This window comes from Magnolia sinica, chromosome 3 (genome assembly GCF_029962835.1).
Source record: "Magnolia sinica isolate HGM2019 chromosome 3, MsV1, whole genome shotgun sequence".
Taxonomy (NCBI): domain Eukaryota; kingdom Viridiplantae; phylum Streptophyta; class Magnoliopsida; order Magnoliales; family Magnoliaceae; genus Magnolia; species Magnolia sinica.
In genome coordinates, this window is record NC_080575.1 from 92,860,026 (window position 1) to 92,870,053 (window position 10,028).

Sequence of the window (10,028 nt, forward strand, 5' to 3'; positions counted from 1 at the left end):
CTCGAGCGATGTATGAATTTTTGAGCTGAACGGATGGTGGGAACCCTGTGATCTTGCATTCTGGATGTCTTTCGGGCCACTTAAGCTTCAGTTTCTCGATTTTCTTGAATCCCTAGCGTGCACATCTGTCGATCTTGGTCTCCTGGGGTCTATCGCTTACCTTGGTGATTTCAGACCGTTAAATCCATGCTTTTAGTACTTTTTTCCAGTCCAGGCTCGTAAACACGCCCTGCAACACAAACACGATTTAAATTGGTCCGTTAAACAGTATCATGTTTGAAAATCCAGGCAATAATAGGGTCTGATATGCAATATTTGACCCTCAACACAACCCTCAACCAGCATCTTGCTAGTCCCGAGCAAGGTATGCGAAAAATAAATTGAGAATTACAGGACAATTTCTACAAACTCAAGAGATTTATGAAAACAATTCATGAATGTTGGTATTACTTTCTCCTGAAATCAAGCTCACGGTAAACTTCATAATCAAGCTCAAATATTAATCCATTAATTAGAACGATTCTAAATATTGAATTCCTGGGTGTATCGTGTAATCTCGGCTTATCATTAAGGTTCACTTCTTAATTTCATGATATTATCGGTAAACACTAAGATAATTCATAATAACTAAAACTTTCCTCACAGATCATCTTTTCATTAATCGACCTTTGATATATTTTTTCATTAAAATACCGCCAAGGGGAGGAATCAAATCTTCACCTATAGGGAGCAAACCTATGATGAAGACCATTGCCCACCCCTTTCCGTCGGCTACTTTGGGAAATCAAACCTTCACCTATAGGGAGCAAACCTATGGTGAAGATTATTCACCCAATCCTTTCAATTTTCTCAGGCCGGTTCCTTTCATGCTTAGTGAGTACCAAGTAAATTCTTCAATATCAAACAAAGACCTTAATGTGAAAGCGAGATGTGACATGTGAGATCATAACTCAATCAAAGTGTACAACTTCTAATTCTGGATTAACAATTCAAACTTAATTATGCAATCCAATAGATACTGAATCCAAGCGTCTTAAATTTCCAACATCATGTATCTTGAAATTCCAAGTGCCCTAGATGGCAGTCAAAATCCCTTCGAATTCACATGAAAAAAAAAAATTTTCACAATTTTTGTTCAAGACCAAGAAAATGCTGATTAGGTCACCTAATCTCCCACCCCCAACCTAAAATCTACATTGTCCTCAATGTAAAAGATATGAGCGTGCAATGCACTTGGGACAATGAAAAGTGAATATGAAGTGATGGGAAGATAGTACCTGGATGATGAATTGAGAGACACTTTCCAAGAGATCGCAGCATGGGCGTCGGTGAGCACGAGAGAGAAGGCAACACAAAAATAACAAAAATAAAATCCTACCTATACCACTTTCGTAGGTGCTCTCGATTACATTTAGCGTATGCAACAAACCTTTAAACCCCTAGGTTGCCCCTAGTGGACGAGTTGTAGTCTCGTGAGGGTTTGCAGTAATGTTACCCACAAACATTGAACTAACTAATGATAAAAACGAAATGAAATGAAGAGCTGGGTTGCCTCCCAGGAGCGCTAAGTTTACCGTCTTCAGCCAGACAAATAAAGCAACTACCCTAGTCCTATGAAAGCGATAAACCTACCTATACCTCCATTAGACTAGGAGATCAATCCTGGTAAACAGGAGCAGTCAGGGTCATGGACATGTCCTCTGAATCAAATTTCTTGACAAATGGTTTCAATCGATGTCCATTGACTTTAAACTCCTTGCCATTGTCGGGATCTCTTATCTCAACAGCCCCATGAGGAAAAACAGTAACAACGATGTAAGGGCTGGTCCAACGAGATCGAAGCTTACCCGGAAAGAGATGTAATCGAGAATTGTACAAAAGGACCTTCTGACCAGGCGTGAATGATTTTCACAAAATGTGTTGGTCATGAAATGCTTTCATCTTGTCCTTGTAAATTCTCGAATTATCGTATGCATCATTCCAGATTTCCTCAAGTTCATTCAATTGAAGTTTGCGTAGCGAGCCAGCGTTGTCCAGATTGAAATTAAGATTTTTGATCGCCCAGTACACTTTATATTCCAGCTCCACAGGCAAGTGACAAGCTTTCCTATAGACAAGTCTAAAGGGAGACATTCCAATAGGGGTTTTAAAGGCAGTACGGTATGCCCATAAGGCATCGGTCAATCAGATTGACCAATCCTTACGATCAGGGTTAACCGTTTTCTCCAAAATGTATTTAATTTTCCTGTTAGAAATCTCAGCTTGCCCACTTGTCTGTGGGTGGTATGGGGTGCTGATCCTATGAGAGATACCGTATTTCTTCATTAAGCTCTCAAATGGTTTATTACAAAAGTGTGAGCCCCCATCACTAATGATGGCTCGAGGTGTTCCGAATCGAGAAAGGGTGTTTTCTTTTAGGAATTTAATGACTGTGCGATGGTCATTAGTTCGACACGGAATCTCTTCGACCCATTTAGTGACATAATCCACGACGAGTAAAATATACAGATTTCCAAACGATTGGGGGAATGGTCCCATGAAATCGATGCCCCAGCAATCAAATGCTTCAATGATAAGGATGAGATTCAAAGGCATCATATTTCGACAAGACAATGCTCCCAATTTCTGACAACGCTCACAAGATTTGCAAAACTCATGAGTGTCCCTAAACATAGTGGGCTAGTAAAAGCCACACTGCAGAATCTTGGCCGTGGTCTTTTTAGCAGAAAAGTGACCACCACAGGCCTGTGAGTGATAGAAGGAGATGATGCTCTGATGCTCATCATTTGGTACACATCTCCTTAGGATTTGGTCTGGGCAATATTTAAATAAATAAGGATCATCCCAGAAAAAGTTGCGCACCTCGGTGAAGAATTTCTTCTTATCTTGCGCAGTCCACTGTGTTGGTATGACACCTGTAGCAAGATAATTAGCAATATCAGCGAACCAAGGGGAATGGGAGACTCTGAACAGTTGTTCATCAGGGAACATGTCGTTGATATGGGTCGTCTCAGGGGAATCGGAGGTATTAAGGCGAGACAGATGATCGGCCACTACGTTCTCTACTCCCTTTTTATCTTTAATTTTCAAATCAAATTCTTGGAGTAGAAGGATCCATCGTATCAGGCGGGGCTTAGAATCATTCTTAGAAAGAAGATACTTCAGTGCCGCATGATCTGTATAGATAATGATCTTGGATCCGATCAGGTAGGATCTAAATTTGTCCAAGGCGAACACTACGGCTAAGAGTTCTTTTTCCGTAGTTGAGTAGTTCACTTGAGCCGGATTTAAAGTCCTACTCGCGTAATGAATGACGTAGGGTCTCTTATCTTTTCTCTGGCCTAGAACCACTCCAAGAGCATAATCAGAAGCGTCGCACATAAGCTCAAAAGGAAGGCTCCAGTCGAGTGGCTGCATGATAGGTGCAGTGGTTAACGTGCCCTTAAGCTTGGTGAAAGCTTCCTGGCATTGCTCAGTCCACTCGTACGGAGCATCCTTTTGAAGAAGATTACATAAAGGACGAGAGAGGAGACTAAAGTCCTTTATGAATCGCCTGTAAAATCCTGCGTGTCCTAAGAAGGATCGCACGTCTCTGATGTTCTTAGGTGGAGGTAGGTTAGAGCTAAGATCGATTTTTGCCTTATCTACCTTGATTCCCTTGGACGAGATGATATGCCCAAGGACAATTCCCTTCTGAACCATGAAATAACACTTCTCCCAATTAAGTACCAAGTTCTTTTCTTCACATCTTTTTAGCACATATTTAAGACTTTCCAAGCACTTGCTAAAAGATGGACTGTAAACAGAGAAATCGTCCATGAAGACCTCTAGATATTGCCCCACCATATCAGAAAAGATACTGAGCATACATTGCTGAAAGGTGGCAGGGGCATTACATAGTCCGAATGGCATCCTTCGGTAGGCAAAGGTGCCGTAGGGACATGTAAATATGGTCTTTTCCTGGTCTTCAGGGGCTATCTTTATCTGGTTGTAGCCCGAATACTCGTCAAGGAAACTATAATAGGAATGACCAGCTAACCTTTCCAGGATCTGATCAATGAATGGTAAAGGAAAGTGGTCTTTCCTCGTGACGGTATTCAACTTCCTATAGTCAATGCACATTCTCCAACCAGTAGTGACTCTAGTTGGCACGAGTTCATTATTAGCATTGGCTACGATGGTGATTCTGGACTTCTTAGGGACCACTTGAGTTGGACTCACCCATTGACTATCAGATCTAGGGTATATGATACCCACGTCCAATAGTTTAAGAACCTCGGCCTTAACCACTTCCTTCATGTTTGGATTTAGTCTACGTTGTGGTTGCCGAGCGGTTTTTGTATTATCCTCAAGATATATGCGGTGAGTACAAATCGAGGGATCGATTCCCTTGAGGTCCGCTATCGTCCATCCCAGGGCTCCTTTATGCTCAATGAGAGTAGATATGAGCATACTCTCCTGTTCTTTCTCCAAGTGGGCAGAGATCACCACCGGGTATGTCTCATCTTGACCTAAATAGGCATATTTCAAATCAGAGGGCAAATGTTTTAGGTCAAGCTTCGGCGGCTTGAGGTTAGACGGTAGAGGCATTACATCGGTTTGTGGCAATTCTTCAAATTGTGGCCTCCACCAGTTAACTTCAAGTACCGGTGCAGTATCAAGCAAGGCACACGTCTCCCTAATCATCTCATCATTAAAATCATGGGAGTGGGCTAGGCATGTCTCTAGAGAGTCAGAGGATAAGGTTAGAGGTGTCGTATCTTCCACTAAAGAGTCAATCATGTTAATGTCGTGGAAATCGTCATCCTCCTCTAAGTTTCTGCCGTTATTGAAAAAGATGTTTGACTCCAATGTCATATTCTCAAAAGATATAGTCATGACACCATTCCTGCAATTGATAATTGCATTTGAAGTGGCAAGGAATGGGCGGCCAAGAATGACGGGGATCTGAGTGCTTATGTTATTGATGGGTTCGGTGTCCAGGATGATAAAATCTACAAGGTAGTAAAATCTATCAACTTGGACCAACACATCCTCAATTATCCCTCTTGGTACACGAACAAAGCGATCAGCAAGTTGTAGTGTGGTTAGGGTGAGTTTTAATTCACCCAAACCTAACTGTTTGTATACCGCGTGGGGAATCAGATTGACGTTAGCTCCTAAGTCAAGAAGTGCATGATCAATTCGATGGTCCCCGATTACACATGATATGGTTGGGCTACCGGGATCCTTGAATTTCTGTGGCACGTCTTGCTTTAGGATGATACTCACTTTCTTGGTCAAGAAGATCTTCTTTTGAATACTCTGCCGTCGTTTGGTCGTGCATAAGTCTTTCAGGAATTTGGCATATGAAGGTATCTGTTTCACGACATCAAGTAGAGGAATATTGACTTTCACTTGTTTCAACACCTCTAGGATATCCTTAGAGTTAGAGAGAGGTTTTGGTGAAACCAACAGTTGGGGGAACGGAGCAACTGGCTTCTCTAGAAGTTTCGGTTCTAATTTTTGTGGGGCATCACTAGATCCATCATTGTTGTCCTTTTCTGGTTCTTAAGGCTTTTCGGGCCTAACCGGAAGGGTTTTATTAATGATATTTCCACTCCTAAGAGTGGTGATGGATTTAGCGTGCCCCATCTGATTTGAAGAGATGGGATCATTAATCTCGTACTGCGGTTTAGGATTGGAGAAAGGTTGTGCAGGAAGCATCCCCTTTTCTATAACCGTCATACGAGAATCTATCTTTTGCATAAAATCTGTAATTTCCCGCATTGCCTGAGCCAGCTCTTGTATGGAATTTTAAACTGGTTCCTCTTGAGGTTTCACTTGGTTTGGATTTTGATTGAAGAAACCTTGAGGGGTAGCCGTTTGTCCATTCCTCCAACTAAAGTTTGGATGATTTTTCCAACCAGGATTGTACGTATTGGAGTTAGGTCCAGTAAAAGGTCTTTGATTGTTGTTTACGGCATTGGCTTGTTCATTCAACACTCCTCGAAAGGCAGGTATTGTAGGACAATTTTCAGTTGTATGAATGTTGCAATCACAGATGCCGCAAACAATTTCATTAACCTTATCCTTCTTTCCTTCCATGGCCTCAACTTTTCTTATGAGCGTAGTCACTTTACACTTGAGATCATCCTCTTCTTTCAAGAGATATAATCCACCTTTCTCCTTTAATTGAGTCGGCCTAGACGTGGTGTTCGAATTTGGGTAATAGTCCCATGATTGTGTTTTTTCAGCAAGACTATCGAGGTAATCCCATACCTCGTCAACATCTTTATTAATGAACTCTCCATTACACATTGTCTCGACCATTTGGCGCATGGAAGATGTCAGTCCATCGTAGAAGAAATTTGTAATGCGCCACATTTCAAATCCGTGTTGTGGGCAAGAACTGACCAAATCTTTGAACCTTTCCCAACATTGGATGAATGTTTCATCTTCCTTTTGGGCAAAGATCATGATTGCTTTTCTGAGGGTAATCGTTTTATGATGTGGGAAGAATTTTTTTATAAATTCCCTCTGCATGTCGTTCCATGTGCCAATGGATCTAGGACGCAGTGAATGTAACCACGTCTTAGCCTTCTCTTTTAAGGAAAAAGGAAAGAGTTTTAGCCTGATTGTATCCTCAGATACATTAGGAAAACATAATGTAGCTATAATCTCATTAAACTCTTTCAAATGTAAATATGTACTTTCTGATTCAAGTCTATAGAATTTGGGAAGGAGTTGGATAACTCCTGGCTTGATGTCCATTTGTCCTGTGTTTTCAGGGAAAATCATGCATGAGGGCGTACTCACTCCCGCCGGTTGTAGATAATCTCGTAAAGTACGAGGCGGGGGTCCCTGATGCACCTCATTCTCATCTTGGGTATCCTCCACCCTGGGTGGAAGTAGAGGAGGTTGGTCTTCAGCCATAACTTCAATTAACTCAGGGGATTTCGAGTGGTGTCTAGTCCTGCGATGGATACTCAACCCCTCAATCAATCCTCCTTCAGTCAAGAGACGTCGTGTGTTGTCACGGGCCCACTTGGGCATGAAACACTCACAGCCCTCAATTAAATTCAAAACTTAATCCTAAGAAAGGGAAAGAAAATCTAGAAAGAAAGAGAGAGTTGGAAAGAAATTACCAAATTGGAGTCCCTAAGTTAAAAACCTGCAAAATAAAACAAAATAAGTTAGATTCTAAAAAGAGAAGACCAATCCTTTAAAAGAAAGATAGCAGTAAACTGATTTCTAAAAGAAGGAATTCCTAAAAGAAAGTGGAAATTTCTAAAATAAATTAGGAAAGTCCTAAACTAGAAAGTAAATTACTAAAAGAGAACTGAAAAATAGAAAGTAGGGAAGGAGCTTACCGAATTAGAAATTTCTATCTTAAAGGCCTACAAAATAAGAAGGTTAGTTTCTAAACAAAAATTCTAAAAATAAATTAGGAAACAAAATTAGATTCTAAAAGAGTTAAAATTAGAAAGTTACTAAAAATAAAAATAGAAAGTTAATTTCTAAAAAGGGAAATAACTAATCTAGTTTCTAAAAACAAAAGAGGAAAATTTCCAAAAATAAACTATTTCCTACAAATAGGAAAATACTAGAATTAGAAGATTTCTAAAATTTAAACCCTAATTTTAAAAGTGGAAAAAGTAGAGAAATTAGGAAGGAATTACCAATTTAGGAACTTATGTCAGGATCCTACAAAACATGGAAACAAGTTAGTTCTAGAAATCAAAAAACCTAAAACTAAAGTTAGTCAAATTCTAATATTAAACTAATTCTAAACCTAATTAATTTCAGAGAATCACAACCGTCAATCCCTAGCAACGGCGCCAAAAACTTGTTCACTCTCCAAGTATAGGGTTGTGATGTAGTAATAAACTCGGTGAGACCGAGGTCGAATCTCAAGGGACTGAAACCTGTACATAATCTGAAACTAACTAGAACTAGAACTAGAATGAGATGAAATCTAAATCCGATATAAAGTGATGAATAATGGTGAAAGATTAATCTGCAACTTTAAGGAATTCAGAGGAACGAAACTAGGGATTCAGAGGATCCACTTGTAGAGATCAGGGAGCTCTTATGCCTACATCAAGAATCATGAAAATCAAACTGAACTTACTTGATCTAGTCTTCACAAGATGAAAGGTATATGGATTAGAATGGATTCCATCATCTAACCATGCCCAGGAGACAAAGAAAATAACAGGATTAAACTAATTACCAACCAATCAACAGTGCATGAAAGTTAGGAAGTATACCATCATTCAACCATGCCCAGGAGACGATGGTGAACAACAGGGCTTCTTGACGTCATAAACATCAAAAGGAAAAGAAATATTGAAAGCCATTGCAAACCCATTGTAACTTCAGTCACAACAGACCATTAAAGACTAAGAAAACATTCCTTTAATAATCAACTAAAATCAAATTCAGTTCATAAATTTAAATTAAAAGCATGAAATAGTATCTCCCATCTCGCTACAGGCTTCACCTCTTAGCCCTAGCTAAGAGGTTTAGCCACACATGAATGGGCTGAACCTTTTAACAAAGCAAATAAAAAGCAAAAGAAATATAAAGGAAAAGAAGAAAACACACTATTGTCTCTGTCTCTCTCTCACGTTCCAGCAGCCAAGATCCTGCAAAATTCCACACCAAAAACGATCTTCCTTTCTCCAAAAAAAAAATCCCTTCTCTTGGCCTCCACGGCTTTCTTTATAGGCTGATGAAGGCGGTGGCTGCGTGATGAGAAGGGGTTCCGCACTCCTCTTTACGCAGTATGTTTGTAACCGAGCTGGACTTCCTATTTTGCACAGAGAAAACCGTATGCATCCTTGCATTCGACGAATCGTCTCGGGTGGCCGATCATCTATCTTACCCGTCTGACATCATGGTTGGAACCTTCCTTATCTTGAGAGTCCTCTGGACGGTCCGGATCACTGATCCGGCCCTGATAGTGATCACAGAACGGCCCACCGTGGCCGGTTTTCACAGACGCGCGTCCCTGCGTAAGCAGGGTACGCTGTGACGATCGGTGAGCCCCACAGTATAGTTTTTAGAGAAATCTACCCTGTTCATTGGATTCCTGACGAAAAACTGGTAAGGGTGAGTTTTCTTAAAATTCTGCATGGCCCATTGTACCAGATCCATTCACCGTCCATCTTGCTTTTGGACGATCAAGAATGGATCTCCGGGACCTTTTGGAAATTTGCCACCTAGGCATGAATGATATGGCCCTCGTGATTCTCATGGACCGTCCGGATCAGTCATCTGGACCATGATGGTGGCCCATAGAGATCGAACGGCGCCCCTGTTTCACGCAAGAAGAAACGGAAGTTTCCGTTTTTTTGATTGAGAGTCGGTGGGGCCCATGAACAATGTCATAAAGTAAATCCACTCCGTTCATTCGACTCATGGCGAAAAACCAATTAGAAATGTACACTTTTTCTTGATTTTAGTGTGGCCCACCGTATCTTTCTACTCCGCCATTCATCATGCATTTAACGGTTAGGATTCTGCAACATCTTCCATGATCTCAAGAGGCTACCTTGGTGAGGTAAATACCCCACCTATGCACACAATGGACGGTCCCGATCGGTTATTTGGAAGAGGAATGGGCCCCACTGAGAGGAACCGGTGGACGCTGGAGCGTCCGCTGGTTGCTTATCTGTGTTTTGAGAAGATGAGTCGGTCAGCGCACGCTGACCGACTTAAGGTGCATTGGTGTAAGTCCGATGCACTTCAGTACATGCACACACACTGTACATGTAGGTCCCACGGAGATGTTTGTGACAAATATGCTCCGTCCATCCTCTTTAGAACCTCATTTACGGGGTTGAGACTAAAATTAAGACGTATCCAAAGATCTGGTGGGCCCCAAATCATGGTTTTAGTGGCTGATCTGTCCGTTGGGACACTTGTACAGGGATTGAACGGATGAAATTTGACGTGTACGGTTAATTTATGGTCCTCGGGCGTTGTATGAATTTTCGAGCTGAACGGATGGTGGGAACCCTGTGATCTTGCATTCTGAATGT

At 41.1% G+C, this 10,028-nt stretch overlaps 1 non-coding gene across 1 annotated transcript; it reads left to right on the forward strand.

The window, feature by feature from the left end:
• The first annotated feature begins 6,370 nt into the window (after nucleotides 1-6,370).
• LOC131241653 (small nucleolar RNA R71) lies at nucleotides 6,371-6,477 on the forward strand. The gene has a single exon (XR_009169212.1). It is a non-coding gene; the product is annotated as a small nucleolar RNA R71 (small nucleolar RNA).
• Nucleotides 6,478-10,028: the final 3,551 nt, after the last annotated feature.